This window comes from Vanessa tameamea, chromosome W (genome assembly GCF_037043105.1).
Source record: "Vanessa tameamea isolate UH-Manoa-2023 chromosome W, ilVanTame1 primary haplotype, whole genome shotgun sequence".
Lineage (NCBI taxonomy): Eukaryota > Metazoa > Arthropoda > Insecta > Lepidoptera > Nymphalidae > Vanessa > Vanessa tameamea.
This window is the reverse complement of record NC_087340.1, coordinates 5,280,684-5,295,994: the sequence shown is the minus strand read 5'-3', so window position 1 is coordinate 5,295,994 and position 15,311 is coordinate 5,280,684. Positions and strand designations below refer to the sequence as shown.

The following is a 15,311-nucleotide window of genomic DNA, read 5'->3' as shown; positions in this document are numbered from 1 at the left end:
CGACTAGTTTAAACATGTTCACTTAAGTTTTATTTTTATAAATAATTCAAGTTTTTATTATAATTGCGTGCAGGTCAAAGGTTCTGGGGTGCAAATGAAAAAAGAATTTTTGTATTGAATAATGCTTTAATCATATTTTTTTACATTTTGTGCTACGTACTCATATACTTTTTACGTTCATAATAATTGTAGAGTCAGTAATCGTAATTTTAGACAGTTATTAATAAACACACAGTTGAAAATAGTACAATTATAGCTGAATAATTCTCTTATATAACTTAAAGAATCCACTTTATACACTGGTACTTGTGCTACAACAATCAGATTCTTTATCGTATCACAGTATTTATATTTATTTATGTTAATATACAGTACCTATCTTTTAATAATGGACATTATCTACAACAATGTCGTCCAAATAGGTCGCCGGTAACAATATGCTTGGCTGGTGTCTTGCCCAGCCAAGGTACCAAATGATACTCATTATGTGAGCGTAAGTACCTACTGTTCTCTTCCCAGTCAAACAAGAGCAATAATAATGGGAAATTGACTCTCTCGCTGTTTCTGCTGTATTGTTGATCAAAATGTACGAATAATAAATTCTACCAGATACGTGTCGCGATTTTATCCGCCCCCTTAAAAGAATACCATCTACAATGTTTATATTGTATCGCACAAGGTTTGGAATAGCTCCTATGCATATTTCTATTGTGTATATGCCGTTTCTAATGTGTTCGCTCAAATAAGACCGTGCAAGTTTTATTTGATAAGTTCCTAATGAAATCAATAAAAGTTCTTCTGTTAGTATTGGAAATTGCAGTAATTGATTGTCATCTGCGGTGATAGTACAAAAAGATACTCGCTGTCGATTTATATTCTCTTCGATAACATAGTCACTTAGACTGTTGGCCATATGAATTCTCCTATTTAGCACTTCTATTATTTCATGAGCTCGAGGATGGTCTTTTACAGGCTCTTTAAAAGTATTTAAAAGAGCAGCAGCAATGCGTATATCAACGAATAAATGCGTCATTGCCCGATTAAAATATTCTTGTCTGAATATTTTAAAATCGCGTTTAATCCACCCATTCACTACCTCTACAACCCATCTCACGATTGTAACTAATCTTGATTTATTAGCTTCTACTGTACTCAGTTGGCTTTCACTTCTAAGTTTTGTTGGAGGCATGTGGGCTTGATAGCCCCAAGTCTGTAAGGTTGAAATTGCGTCTCTGAAACCTCTGTCTAATACAAATACATCATTATTATGAAGGACATAATGAATTGGATTCATTTCATTTTCAATATAGGCATTCATTATCGTCGCATCTGAAGTCGTAGCAGCATGAGGGCCAGTCACATCTACTATGTAGCCATCTGTGCATATTAATAGAAAAGGTTTTAGCAGGTTTCTGAATTTGTGCAGACTATATGATTGCTTCTGAAACAAAAAATTACTACTTTTCTGGATGTAAATGTAGGTTCCGTCGCATATCAAAATGGCTGGTGGCACTTCATTGTCAACACCAAATATAGCATTTGGAATTGTTGAGTTTCTTGCTACAATTTCTTCACGGCTAATGTGGTCCCATCCGAGATGACGAGGAACAAACTCATTTGTTAAACATTCACGTGCTAACTCCAAACTACGCCGGCTCATGTCTAAACGGCTTGATAATCGTTCATTTGGTTCTCCCGTTCTTATTTTCATTAAATAAGCTCCGAGAACAGTTTTAGGACGTTGCGACCGTTGGGATATAAAAGGCGTCTGCTCCAGAAGTCTGTTGAATTCTTCATGATTTAGACCCGTACAAAAATGAAGCTCAGATGTTGTTATAGAGTCAATATTGTCGAAATTAAATCGAGATTGTTGGCAGGCATCTCTTAACATATCTAGCATGTCCTTTAAATGTTCAGCCTTAAAAGACGAATTATTCAGCTCCTCTAACTCATTCCATTCGTTTAAAGTCAAATGAACGTGACAGATGCGGGCACTTGGTGGAATATATAACTTATTGCACTAACATCCGAGATTTTATAAATCGTGGTACTCTTACTGGATTATCTGCCCTGCAATTCGGGAAAAGACAGCTGTTGGATGTATTTGCAGATCTTTTGTAACCAGTTATAGACATAACATCAACTGACGGTTGTTCCGGATTGTGGGGTAAATCTTGAGGTTCCATGTCAAGTTCGTTTAATCTCGCCTCATGTCGAGTAGCAGCCACCCAGCAACGATGGCAAATGTGTTGCCGATCATTCAATAGGGCCTGCAAAAAAATAAAAATGCTGATAATGATAGATGATAATCCTTCGATTCGCTTTATAGAGATTAAATAATATCCTAGTGATAACACTCGTTTTGCATTTATTGAATAATACAAATTAATTATTTAAATAAAATGTATTGTACTAGTCGATTGTCTTAAATTGTGCTATCACATAAAATCAGAAGATAATAGTGCATAAATAATTGTTGCTATTGATATAGATAAGATTGGTATAAATATACAGTTGTATGTGTTATATATATTTACATTAAACATACCTGGTCTATTCTCATATGCTCCAAAATATATTCAGCAAAACGTGGTCTTGCTTCTAATATGGGTCTTGACACTTCATGTCTCACTCGCTGCGGTCTCAAAGACCGAGTACAGGTCACACACAAATGTTCCATAGTTAGTAATAATTACAACAATATCAAAGTCCACAAAACAAGCCAAAGCCGATCGTTGTAAACGTAGAAGCAGGGGTCCTTTATCAATGCGTAAGTCGTCAAAAATTAATAGCGGAGTAACAATTTTGAAAGACGATAGTACAGCACAGCTACAAAACTACACTCCCACTAAGTAAATAATGGCATCTAGAAGGATCGCCGGGATCCATCTCTTTCCAACATGTAGCGCTGTCTCATGAAATATCGTTCGTTGCCGCTGCTCCTGTGCTTACAATGAAAAACAATGGCAGCGCATGGCGCGCGGGGTGGTAGAGGGGCTGTTGGGTCGAAATAGGCACTACCTGGTCGATCGTGTGTTTTTTTCCACTTTTTTTAAATCGCTTTAGTCCTATAGTTATTAAAAAACTAATTAATTAAGTTATATTTAACATTTTTGTGAAATTAATAATACCACTATAACAGTTTCCCTGCACGAGATACGGAGTTATGCCGATACAAAAAAACATAACACTCGTTGAGATCTTTCAAATGATGTAGGTAGAAAAATGTTACAACACTTGGGACGAAACCGCCCATTGTCCTTTCGTTAGATCAGCGGTTCTAAACCTTTTTGGCTGATGACCCAAAATGTAAATATATTTTAAGACTGCGACCCTGACTTTTTATTTATGTTCCAGTGATATTAAAATAATAGGAGTATATTATTTAGTATAAAAAAAAGGAACATTGATTTAAGTACCAGAAGAAGTACAACATTAAAGTTTTCAAGTGAGTTTTAAAAAAAATTTAGAAGTCATTGGTAAGTTTTTTTTAATTTCAATAACTTGCTGACCCACATAAAACACAAGAAAAAAAATTATCCAAGCAAAAATTATATCATTTCAATGCGTGAAACGAATAAAATGTGTAAGAAAGTGGTGAAAAAGTTGAGGGCTATCATCGCTAATTGTATTAGTGACTACCCGCTGTACTTTTGAACAAAGGAGATTTATACGCGGAGTTAAATTTATTGAAAGTGCACACCGCATGTCATGCTGAGGATCCAGTCTATTTCTGTGCTTGGTTTTTAAAACAGCAAGGCACGAAAATCCTGCTTCACACAGATATGTAGTTGGAAATGGCAGCAGAGCCTTTTCAACTTCATTGCTGAGAATAGACTTCCCAGTTAATTCTGCCCAAAACTTTGTGAGACTCATTGTGGCAAATCTTTCTTTTAAAAATCTATCACCCTGCAATTCAAGCAATTCTTCTTGTAATCCAGCATGATTTTCAACCGCCATTACATCTACTTCAAAAGGATTTCGTACCCAACTGTATTTCTCGACATGGACATTTTGTGGAATATATCTTGCTATTTCATTTTTAAGATGCCTCAAATGTTCTAAAAAGATAGGCATGGTCTCTAGAAAAATATTGTTGTCATTAAGATCTAAAAACAAGTTAAGGCTGCCTGTCCACCGGAGCGGAGCGGAGTAACAGTAATGCGGAGCGGAGTTGCAGACTGTGTATGTCCACCAGAGCGGAGCTAGAAAATAATGCGGAGCGGAGTTGCGGACTATTTTTCATACGCGGGGATATGAGTACGCGACGAGCTATTTCGAGCTCTCGGCGGCAAGCGATTGATTTAGTGCTACGCGAAATGTCAGTGACAGCAGACATGTTGTCGAAACAGTTAATACGTTATTACTTTACATTACTCGAGGCAGAAGAGTTGGAGTCAGAAGAAACAGAATTACTTACCATATACCATTTGAACAATTCTATAAGGAAACATAGATTTTGGTTAAGAAATCATATCAAACATCGTTCAGAACGCAGTGAATATTTTACCTTTTTCCAAACTGCTGATGAAGAAACATTCGAAAATTCTTATAGAGTTTCAAGATGTACTTTTCATGAACTTCATTCTCTGATAGAACCATATATTCGGAAACAAGACACAAATTACAGGAAATCAATCAGTAGCTGTGAAAGATTAGCAGTGTATTTAAAGTAAGTACACATTTAGAAATCAAAATAACTTTTATTTTACTAAAAATCATAATCCATCTCAAAGTTCGCCGCATTTTCATTGGCTCCTGTTCGCTCTAATACAGATGTGTCTATGTCCTGGATTGTTTGAATTTGAGAAGCACTAGGAGTATTGCTACTAGTGTTGATATTATTTGAAGCACTAGGAGTATCGAAACTAGTTTCGATATCATTTGGAGCAGTAGGAGTATCGATACTAGTTTCGATATCACTTGGAGCAGTAGGAGTATCGACACTAGTGTTAACATTTTCGGGAGTAGGTGTTGATCCTGTAGAATAACCATAATTATTTGGAGAATACCAATTATTTTGAAGATTACTTTCTTCAGCTAATATTACCGCATTAAAGCAGGATTTTTTAATTTGAAGTTGTAAATAATACGATAGTTTTTCGTCGACGCAGCCAAATTTTAAAAAAATAAGTCTATTTCATCGTATTTATTACTGGCTGACATTATATTTTTAAGTTCTATCCGTTCTCGTTCTAACAGTTCACGGCGTTCTTGATTTTTTTTCAATAGATCTAGAATTTCATCATTCTTTCTTTTTTTGGATGTGGACGGGAGAGGCTCAAGAGCTGTTGAATTATTAGGAACACCAACAGAAGGAAGACTATTTGAATTTGACGGCAACAAATTGCATGAATCCCGTGAACTCTCATCAATGGTATTTGGTGGATTTGAAGTTTCGCTTGCTGAATCGTCCAAGGGCGCAAAATTTGATGACCGGTCTCTGTTGCACATGTAAGGCAACAGAAACGACATGGCTTTCTGATATTTCCATTCTTTTTGTTGTTTTCTAGCCTATCCACTCCGTGTTGCATTTTGTCTTTTTAAGGCATCTCGATGGTTATCTCTTAGTTGTTTCCATCGCGATTTTGCAGTTTTCACTGAAACAGTTAACATACACAATGTATTCTATGGTCTATTTATAAAAAAAATAATAGATGCACATACGTTACGTATAATTAAATAGGTTTTTTTTTTCAGGTATTTAGCAACCGGTCAGTCATTTACAACGATGGGAGAGAATTTTAAAATTGAATTGAAAAGTGTATCGAGAATAGTTGATGAGGTTTGTGATGCTTTATGGAATGTATTGCAACCTCTTGTTATGCCGCAACCAACTGAAAACGACTGGAAAGAAATCGCAAAAGATTTTGATGAACTATGGCAATTTAAAAATTGTACAGGTGCTCTTGATGGCAAGCACGTATACATCAAGGCTCCCTCGAAAACTGGGTCCTCGTTTTTCAACTACAAAAAGAGATTTTCTGTCGTATTGATGTGTTTAGCTGATGCCAGAAGAAAAATCATTATGATTGATGTGGGCTCTATGGGGAGATTTTCTGACGCAGGAATTTTTGATAACAGCGTTTTCGGGAAGAGTCTAAAAGAGAAGAGATTAAATTTACCTGCGCCGGCACCATTGTATCAAGGTGGCGCAAAAATGTCGTTCGTATTGATAAGAGACGAAGCTTTCCCATTAATGGAAAAATTTATGAGGCCATACCCACGTGATAGACTAAACACACACACACACACATCAGCCCGCATTCGTCCACTGCTGGACATAGGCCTCTCCAAATGCACGCCACTGTGGTCTTTCTTCGGCAACTCGCATCCAGCTCCTGCCAGCCGTCTTGCGCAAATCATCACTCCACCGTGCCTGAGGACGTCCTACACTACGTTTGCCAAGACGCGGTCTCCATTCTAGAACACGTTTTCCCCAACGGTTATCGGTTCTACGACAAATATGGCCAGCCCACTGCCACTTCAGCTTACTAATCCGGTGGGCTATGTCGATGACCTTGATTCTCTGACGGATCACCTCATTTCTGATGCGATCCCTCAGAGATACTCCGAGCATAGCCCTTTCCATAGCACGCTGAACGACTTTAACCCGGTGGACCAGCTTTGTCGTAAGTGTCCACGTTTCGGCTCCGTATGTCATGACGGGTAGGACACACTGGTTGAAGACTTTCGTCTTAAGGCACTGTGGGATCGACGATATGAAGATTCGTCGTAACTTCCCAAATGCTGCCCAACCTAGCTGAATTCTTCTATTCAACTCATCGTCAAAGTTGTTTCTACCTAATCGCAATGTCTGCCCGAGGTAGACATATTTTTGAACAACTTCGAGGACGGTACCGTGTATCGCAATCGGTTCCGGTAGAACATGTTCATTGAACATGACCTTGCTTTTATCCAAGTTCATCCGTAGGCCGATGCGCATAGAAGAATCAGCCAGCTCATTCAGCATCTGTTGTAGGTCCTGCAGCGTTTCTGCCATGATGACGATGTCGTCTGCGAATCTCAAGTGAGAGATGTACTCGCCATTGATGTTGATGCCACGCCCTTTCCAGTTCAGTGTCTTGAACATGTCCTCCATTGCATTAGTGAACAATTTGGGGGAAATAACGTCCCCTTGTCTCACTCCTCGATGCAATGGTATGGGATTCGTTTGCCGACTCTGTACTTGGACGGACATGGTGGCGGCCTTGTAGAGACATCTCATCACTTGGATGTATCGCCAATCAACTTGGCAACGCTGCAGGGACTCCAGAACAGCCCAGATTTCAACCGAGTCAAAGGCCTTCTCATAGTCCACGAATGCAAGACACAGGGGCCGATTATACTCATGGGACTTCTGTATAATCTGCCGCACTGTGTGGATGTGGTCTATGGTGCCGTATCCGCTCCGAAATCCGGCCTGTTCCGGGGGTTGGAATTCGTCGAATCTTCGCGCAAGACGGTTCGTGATCACTCTTGAAAACAGCTTATAGATGTGGCTCATTAGGGATATGCGTCGATAGTTCTTCAGCAGGGTCTTGTCTCCCTTTTTGATGAACAGGACGACCACACTCCTACTCCACGCCTCCGGAGTTCTCCCTTCGAAGAGGACAGAGTTATAAAGCTTCTGGAGCTCCCTCAGTACGGGTTTACCTCCTGCTTTCAATAGCTCTGTTGTAACGCCGTCCTCTCCAGGGGCTTTTCCATTTTTAAGCTGTTTAAGAGCAATCTCGATTTCGCCAATACTGACTTCTGGCAGGTCTTCGGTGAAATGGCGTGTTAATGTAGCTCTAGGATCCTCATTTTCGGGATCAGGTCGAGATGCATGCGATGCGTATAACCGGCCGTAGAAGTCCTCTACTTCCGAAAGAACTGCCGGCTTGGAAGAAACGACTTCTCCACTTGCTGTGGTCAACTTCGTCAGGTGGCTTCTTCCAAGAGATTGTACGAACACCTTAGACCCCCGATTCTGCTCTTTCAATCGTAAGAGTATTGGAGCACCGGAGGTCGTGTCGTACGCGCATGCTGATTTCTTGGTTTAGTTGCCGTTTCTCGGACGAAGTGACAGGTGGGTTTTCACGTCGTTTCTTCATTAGCCCTAAAGTCTCTTCCGAAAGTTTGGACTTTCTGCCCTTACGCTGCATGCTACAAAATCTCGTGCCTTCTTCCCTGAGAATTCTCACTACATTTTTGAGGTTCTGGTTTATGTCTGTTGTGGTTTTCATGGCAGCGAATCGGTTCTCCAGGTTTGACTGGAACGTTTCAGATCCCGCAGTGGTTTGGAGCAGGGATGGTCGGAGTGTAGACTTCATCAGACGGACGCGCTCGGCCTTAAAATTGATATTCAGAGAGCCTCGGACAAGTCGGTGATCACTACGACGTCGTCGAGACGTCTCTGAATATGTGCCTTTTGTCCGTCATGACGAAATCGATCTCATTTTTGGTCATAGTGTCGGGGCTTTGCCACGTCCACTTCCTTTGGGGCTGCTTCTTGAAGAAGGAGTTCATCAAGAAGAGCCCCTCCCGTTCGAGGAAGTTGACAAGCATTTGCCCCCTATGATTTCTGCTTCCAAATCCATGGGGTCCTACTACCGATTCGCTACAATTCTGTACTCCCACTTTAGCGTTGAATTCCCCCATGACAACGTTGTAGTGGGTTTTCGTGGTGGAGTGGAGGGCCCTCGATATATCATCGAACATTTCCTCCACTTCATCGTCCGAGTGTGTCGAGGTCGGTGCGTACGCTTGCACCACCTTGAGGCTGTACCTCTCGGTGAGCTTTATAATGAGGTACGCTACCCTGTTCGACACACTGGAGATTTCCGTAACGTTGTCAGCTAGGGACTTATTAACCAGAAACCCAACGCCTCCTTGGGATTGTTGGTCTCCCTCTCGGAAGTACATTAGGTGGCCCGATTCGAGGGTTACGGTGTCCTTTCCCTCTCTACGGACTTCACATAACCCTAATATGTGCCACCTAATTTTCCCAAGTTCCACCTCGAGTTGCGTTAGATGCGAGTCAAGCCGTAGCGTGCGTCCGTTGTATGTCGCCAGGGTCAGTCGGTTGTGGTGGCCTCCCGTAGCCCGGTGATTCTTAGCACCCCCCGTCCCGCCGTTACCACCGTCGCCACCATGACGAGGAATAGCGGGACCGCCGGGAACTGGGGGCCGTGGCTTACCTGTTATTCCCATTTGGAGGTATTGCCCATAATCGCCACGCTGGGCAGGCGGGTTGGCGATCGCAGGACGCAACTTCTCGCACCGGTGACGCTGCTGCCCGTTACCGGCCTGTGGTATTTAGTTTTTAGACTAAACACAGAAAGAAAAATATTTAATTACCGATTATCTAGAGCACGTCGCATTGTTGAGGCAACTTTCGGTGTATTGACGAGAAAATTTGTACGAAGAAATGACACTTCTCCAGCTGTGTTGATAAAGAATTTTGATAGTTTAAAGCAGTTGTAGTATCTCTTTTCTGTTTTCCAAGTTTTTGATTTTATGTTCTATTTATTGTTTTCTGTGTTTGTTATTAGTGCATGCATAACAATTTTTAATGTTTTGTTTTCGAGTTAAATGTGTTATATCAAAATGTAAGAGGCATAAGAACAAAAACAGATGAAATGTATCAAGCAATTTTGCGCTCAAACTATGACATATTAGTTATTATCGAAACCTGGCTTAATGATACTGTGTTTAATTATGAATTTATCGACAAAAGATAACATGTTTACCGTCGCGATCGCTGTTCTACCTCATCGAATAGTACAAAAAAAGATGGAGTTGGAGTACTCATTGCAGTTAAAAACAAATTTCAAGTTACTAGAAAATCAGAATGGGAATCAACTTGTGAAGATATATGGTTAACAATTCGTACTCATGATAATAACTTTATTTATATTTGTGCTGTATATATTCCACCTCCAACGGACTCAACATACATGAAAGCGCTTTTAACAAATTTGACTCATGTCAGACAAAGTTATATTAAAGAAGAGTCGCCTCTAATAGTATTAGGCGATTTTAATTTGCCGAATATTAGATGGGAACTGGATAGTGATACGTGTACATTAGCTCCAAAGTCATCTTTTAATCTTATTGAGAGTGATTTCGTGGATACTTTGACTTACTGTGATTTGTCGCAATATAATTCGGTTTTAAATTGTAACGGTCGTATTCTAGACTTAGTACTATCGAATATCCAGTCACTTACAGTTAAAGAATCTGATTTTAGTCTGGTTCCAATAGATCAATATCATCCATGTTTAATTTTACATCTTAACTATATAAGTGGTAGGCCTCAACCAAGAAAACGAATCCCTACCCTTAATTTTAAACGATGTGACTATGAATCAGTTAATAGTGAACTAATAAAAATCGACTGGGAAAAGGAATTCAGTAATGTTGCCTCAATTGATCAAGTTGTAGATATTTTTTATAACAAGATGCTTCCAATTATATATTCTCATACTCCTTTATCAAAAACTTATTCAAAACATTACCCTATCTGGTTTAATAGTAGTTTAATAAAAGCCTTAAAAGAAAAGGCTAAATATCATATGAAATATAAAAAATATCAAAATGAAATGGACAAATTAACGTTTGATCTGTTAAGACTACGATGTAGTACTTTAATTACGGATTGTTACAACAATTTTAAAAAAACAGCCGGCAGTAATATTCGAAGGAATCCTTATTATTTTTGGCGTTATTGTAATACTAAAAGACAAAATTCTACCCAAATACCTAATCAAATGTATCTAGATGATGAAGTTGCTAATAGCAAACAAGAGATATGTAACTTATTCTTGAAATTCTTTCAATCTGTTTATACGAGTAAATATACAACATCTCCGGCTACAAATCTTTCAAATATCAATACTAATTGCCTCAACGATACTATATCTGCATCATACGTTAAAATCACCAAAGAAGAGGTGCAAAAAGTCTTACTCTCACTTGATGTGGCTAAAAGTTGTGGCCCGGATATGATACCTCCTCTCTTTCTTAAAAACTGTGCCACAAATTTATCTCTTCCACTAGCATTCATTTTTAATTTATCTTTAAACACTGGCGTTTTTCCGGACAAATGGAAGTTAGCTCATCTTACTCCTATACATAAAAAAGGTGTGGTAAACAATGTTAGCAATTATAGGCCTATTTCAATTTTATCAACGTCTGCTAAAGTTTTTGAATCACTTATGTACAATAAATTATTATTTCTCCTAAAAAAACATATTCATCATAACCAACATGGATTTCTACCAAAAAAATCGACTACGACTAATTTAATTTCTTACACTATAGATATAGCAGAAGCCCTTGATAATAATAAAGAGATACACGCTATTTACACTGATTTTAAAAAAGCGTTTGACTTAGTTAACCATGATTTACTTATTTCCAAACTCAACAACATGGGAATTCACGGCTCTTTATTAAGATGGTGTGAGTCGTACTTAAAAAATCGATCGCAGTTAGTGTCGCTATTTGGAGTTAAGTCCGATATTCTTCACGTCCCATGTGGGGTTCCACAAGGTTCCCACTTGGGGCCTATATTTTTCTTAATATTTATAAACGATCTCAGTTATGTTATTAATTCTAAATTCAAATTTTACGCTGATGACCTAAAAGTATATCGTGTAATTAATGATGACAAAGATCCGTTGATATTACAAAAAGATCTCGGAAATATTGAACTATGGTGTAAAAACAAATTAATGGAAAAAAAATGTAATTGATAAAACTTATTACATCAATAAATTTCCACTTAAACAAGTATATGTTATCAAAGATTTAGGTGTATTATTTGATCATACCCTATCTTTTCGTGATCATATTGACAGCATAATTAAAAGAGCTTCTAAACTATCAGGTTTCATAAATCGCCAAATGAAACTTTTTAATGATCCTCATCTAATTATTACGGTATATAACTCTTTGGTTCGAAGCATCACAGAATATTGCAGCACTGTTTGGAATCCTAGCTATAATATTCATTCAATGAGATTAGAATTTGTGCAAAAACGTTTTTTGTATCATCTAGCATATACGGGTCATAGGTGTCAGACTTTGGATTCATATGAGTCTAAATTACAATTTTATCACATGAAGTCTCTGAGTGACCGTCGAAAATTTATTGACATATTATTTTTATATAAAATTATTCATGATTATATTGAGTCACCAGATCTGCTTGAGCGCCTTAAATTTAGTGTACACCGCCCCAGTAGTACGCTACATAACAGAACAACCTTTAGTTTACCCACATGTCGAACGAATATATTCCAACACGCGCCCTTGTATCGCATTTGTGCAACAATAAATGCCCACTTAAATGAGTGTGATATATTCTGTGGTTCTTTAGCCTCTTTTAAAAAACAAATTCTTACATTGTAAATATTTAGCTGAGTAGTTTTCTCTCTCTTATTTTATTATTTTTAGTTATATATTTTTATATAAATGCCTAGTTTCACTTTAGTTATTTAAAATTTTGATTGTACACCACATGATACTTATATATATATACGCATGCTGTGTTCATATCAAGAAAGTTTCAATCTATGTTCATGTTTATATTAAGTCCATGTTTATATTAAGTTTAACATTTTAAGGATTGTAACCAGTTTTATGAACCAATAAAAAAAAAAAAAATGGTACGTGTATCGTAAAAACTTCGAATGCAAAATAAGGGGTTTTCCAATAGGGACGCTTGAACTTTGACAGCTGATTGCGGCCATGTTGTTTGAGTGACAGCTGACAAATGCAGTGTGTTATATTCATTCCGTCCTCCCAAACCACCATGGCAGGTTACAGTGTCGAGCAGCACGTGCAAATCATAAAATTGTTTTATGAAAATGGGTCTTCAGTTCGAGCAACGTTCCGCGCACTTCGCCCGTTTTACGGTCGCGATGATCGTCCTGCCGAGTCGACTATCCGTCGATTGGTGGACAAATTCGAGTCAACCGGGTCAGTTAACAATCAGCCGGTTCCCGTGCGTCAACGTAACGCGAGATCTGCCGAGAATATCGCCGCTGTGCGCGACAGTGTCCTCGAAAACCCGCGGCAGTCAATTCCGCGTCGCGCACAGGAACTCGGCCTTTCGCAGACGACAACTTGGCGAATTTTGCGTTGTGACTTGAGCCTGCACCCGTACAAGATCCAGCTGACCCAAGAGCTCAAGGTTAATGACCATAGACAGCGCCGTGTGTTCGCTGACTGGGCATTAGAGCAGTTGGAAGTTGACGCCGATTTTGGCAAAAAAATCATCTTCAGCGACGAGGCGCATTTTTGGATGAATGGCTATGTCAACAAGCAAAATTGCCGTATTTGGGACGAGACCAATCCACACGAGGTTCACCAAGTGGCAATGCACCCGCAGAAAGTGACTGTTTGGTGCGGATTTTGGGCCGGAGGCGTGATTGGTCCGTATTTTTACGAAAACGATAATGGTGTGGCCGTCACCGTCAATGGTGAGCGGTACCGGTCGATGATAACCAACTTCTTTTGGCCTGAAATCGAGAATATGGATCTGGACAACATGTGGTTTCAACAGGACGGCGCTACGTGCCACACAGCACACGCTACGATGGAAGTTCTGCACGAGCAATTTCTGGACATGGTCATCTCGCGCGGAGGCGACGTGAACTGGCCACCGAGATCGTGCGATTTGACCCCGCTGGACTTTTTCTTGTGGGGTTTTCTTAAGTCGCAGGTCTATGCCAACAAGCCGCAAACCACCGATGCCCTCAAAGTCAACATACGCCACGCCATCGATCAAATACAGCCCGATTTGTGCGCCAGAGTCATCGAAAATTGGACCTTTCGTGTGCGCGCCACCAACCGAAGCCGTGGCGGTCATTTGAATGATGTCATATTCCATACATAATGGGGTCGATAGACCTTCCAAATAAAAAAAAAAATTCGCAAATATCTCTCCTACATGTATTTTTTTTTGCATTTCAAAGATCAAGCGCCCTTAATGGAAAACCCTTTAGAAACAGTTGACAAGGCAATAAAAGCAACATGTGTTTTGCACAATTTTTTAATTCAAAGACAACTAGATTATATAAACAATATTGAAAGTAACATGGAGCAAACATTATTATCAGTTGATGATATTACAGAAACACAACATTCTAGTAACGATGGATATGAACATTATCTAAAACGGGATATTTACCATGTTTTTTATTTTTATTTGGTGGAGCTCGATATTTCGACATTATCTACGAATGTCTTGTTCACGAGACTGACGTTTGACGATCGTAGATAATGTCGAAATATCGAGCTCCACCAAATAAAAATAAAAAACATGGTAAATATCCCGTTTTAGATAATGTTAGTAATAAAAATAACCATGTTAATTTAAAATCTTAGATGGATATGAAGTTCGCGAAATGTATTGTTCATACTTCAATAATCAGGGGAAGGTTCCATGGCAAGATTCTAGAATTTTGAAAAGAATCTCTAATCAGTAATATGGTTTAGGTATCGGATATTATTTAGGTATTCTTCTGTTAAATAAAAAAAAATATAGTTTAGTTAGCATCATATTTTAACTCGACTTGTATGGCACTGAGCATCTTTTGTTTAAATGATCGAAAAAATATATGAACATACGCCTACTAGAGGGTATTATAGAATAAAGATTTATAATATTACTTACCATGCGATATTTTTGTTTCAACGATTATTTGGTTCCACGCAGCATCTTTTGTTTCATTGCATTTGTAAAATTCTAAAGACGTGTTCCAAATGCACGGAAACTTTTTCACACTATCGATAAGTTTTTCATCCATTTCTTCACTACGTCGTCCACAAATGCACTAGTCAGACTACGCTGGTCGCTGGCACACTGCGGGGCGCGAGCGCAGCCCGCACTCGCTTCCCCGCTCCACTTCCCCGCTCCGCCACCCTACTCCGCATCTCCGCTCCGCTTACCGGTTTTGTATGAATTTTTAAACTAGTTCGCAATTCCCTGTCCACTAAAGAGGAGCGGAGATTTTGTGCAATCTTATTGGTTAATATTTATCCGTTTCTCCGCTCCGCTGCCTCGCTCCGCTCCGGTGGACAGGCAGCCTTAATGTGGCAAACGCTGCTAATTGACGATTACAAATTTTGTCATGCCAAAGCTTTGTCTTATTTTTGTAAACTGTTATTTTTTCATATATGTCTACTACAGTGCGGTTTGGACCTTGCATTTCCGCGTTTAACTGATTTAAGTGTTGGAAAATATCACTCAAATATGCCAATTTTGCCATCCAGTTGTTGTCATTGAAGAGATCAGCACATTCATGTTTTTTATTTAT

General features: G+C 39.0%; 1 pseudogene; it reads right to left on the bottom strand.

The window, feature by feature from the left end:
* Positions 1 to 4,683: 4,683 nt before the first annotated feature.
* Positions 4,684 to 14,801, bottom strand: LOC135194618 (uncharacterized; annotated as a pseudogene).
* Between the last annotated feature and the right edge of the window lie 510 nt (positions 14,802 to 15,311).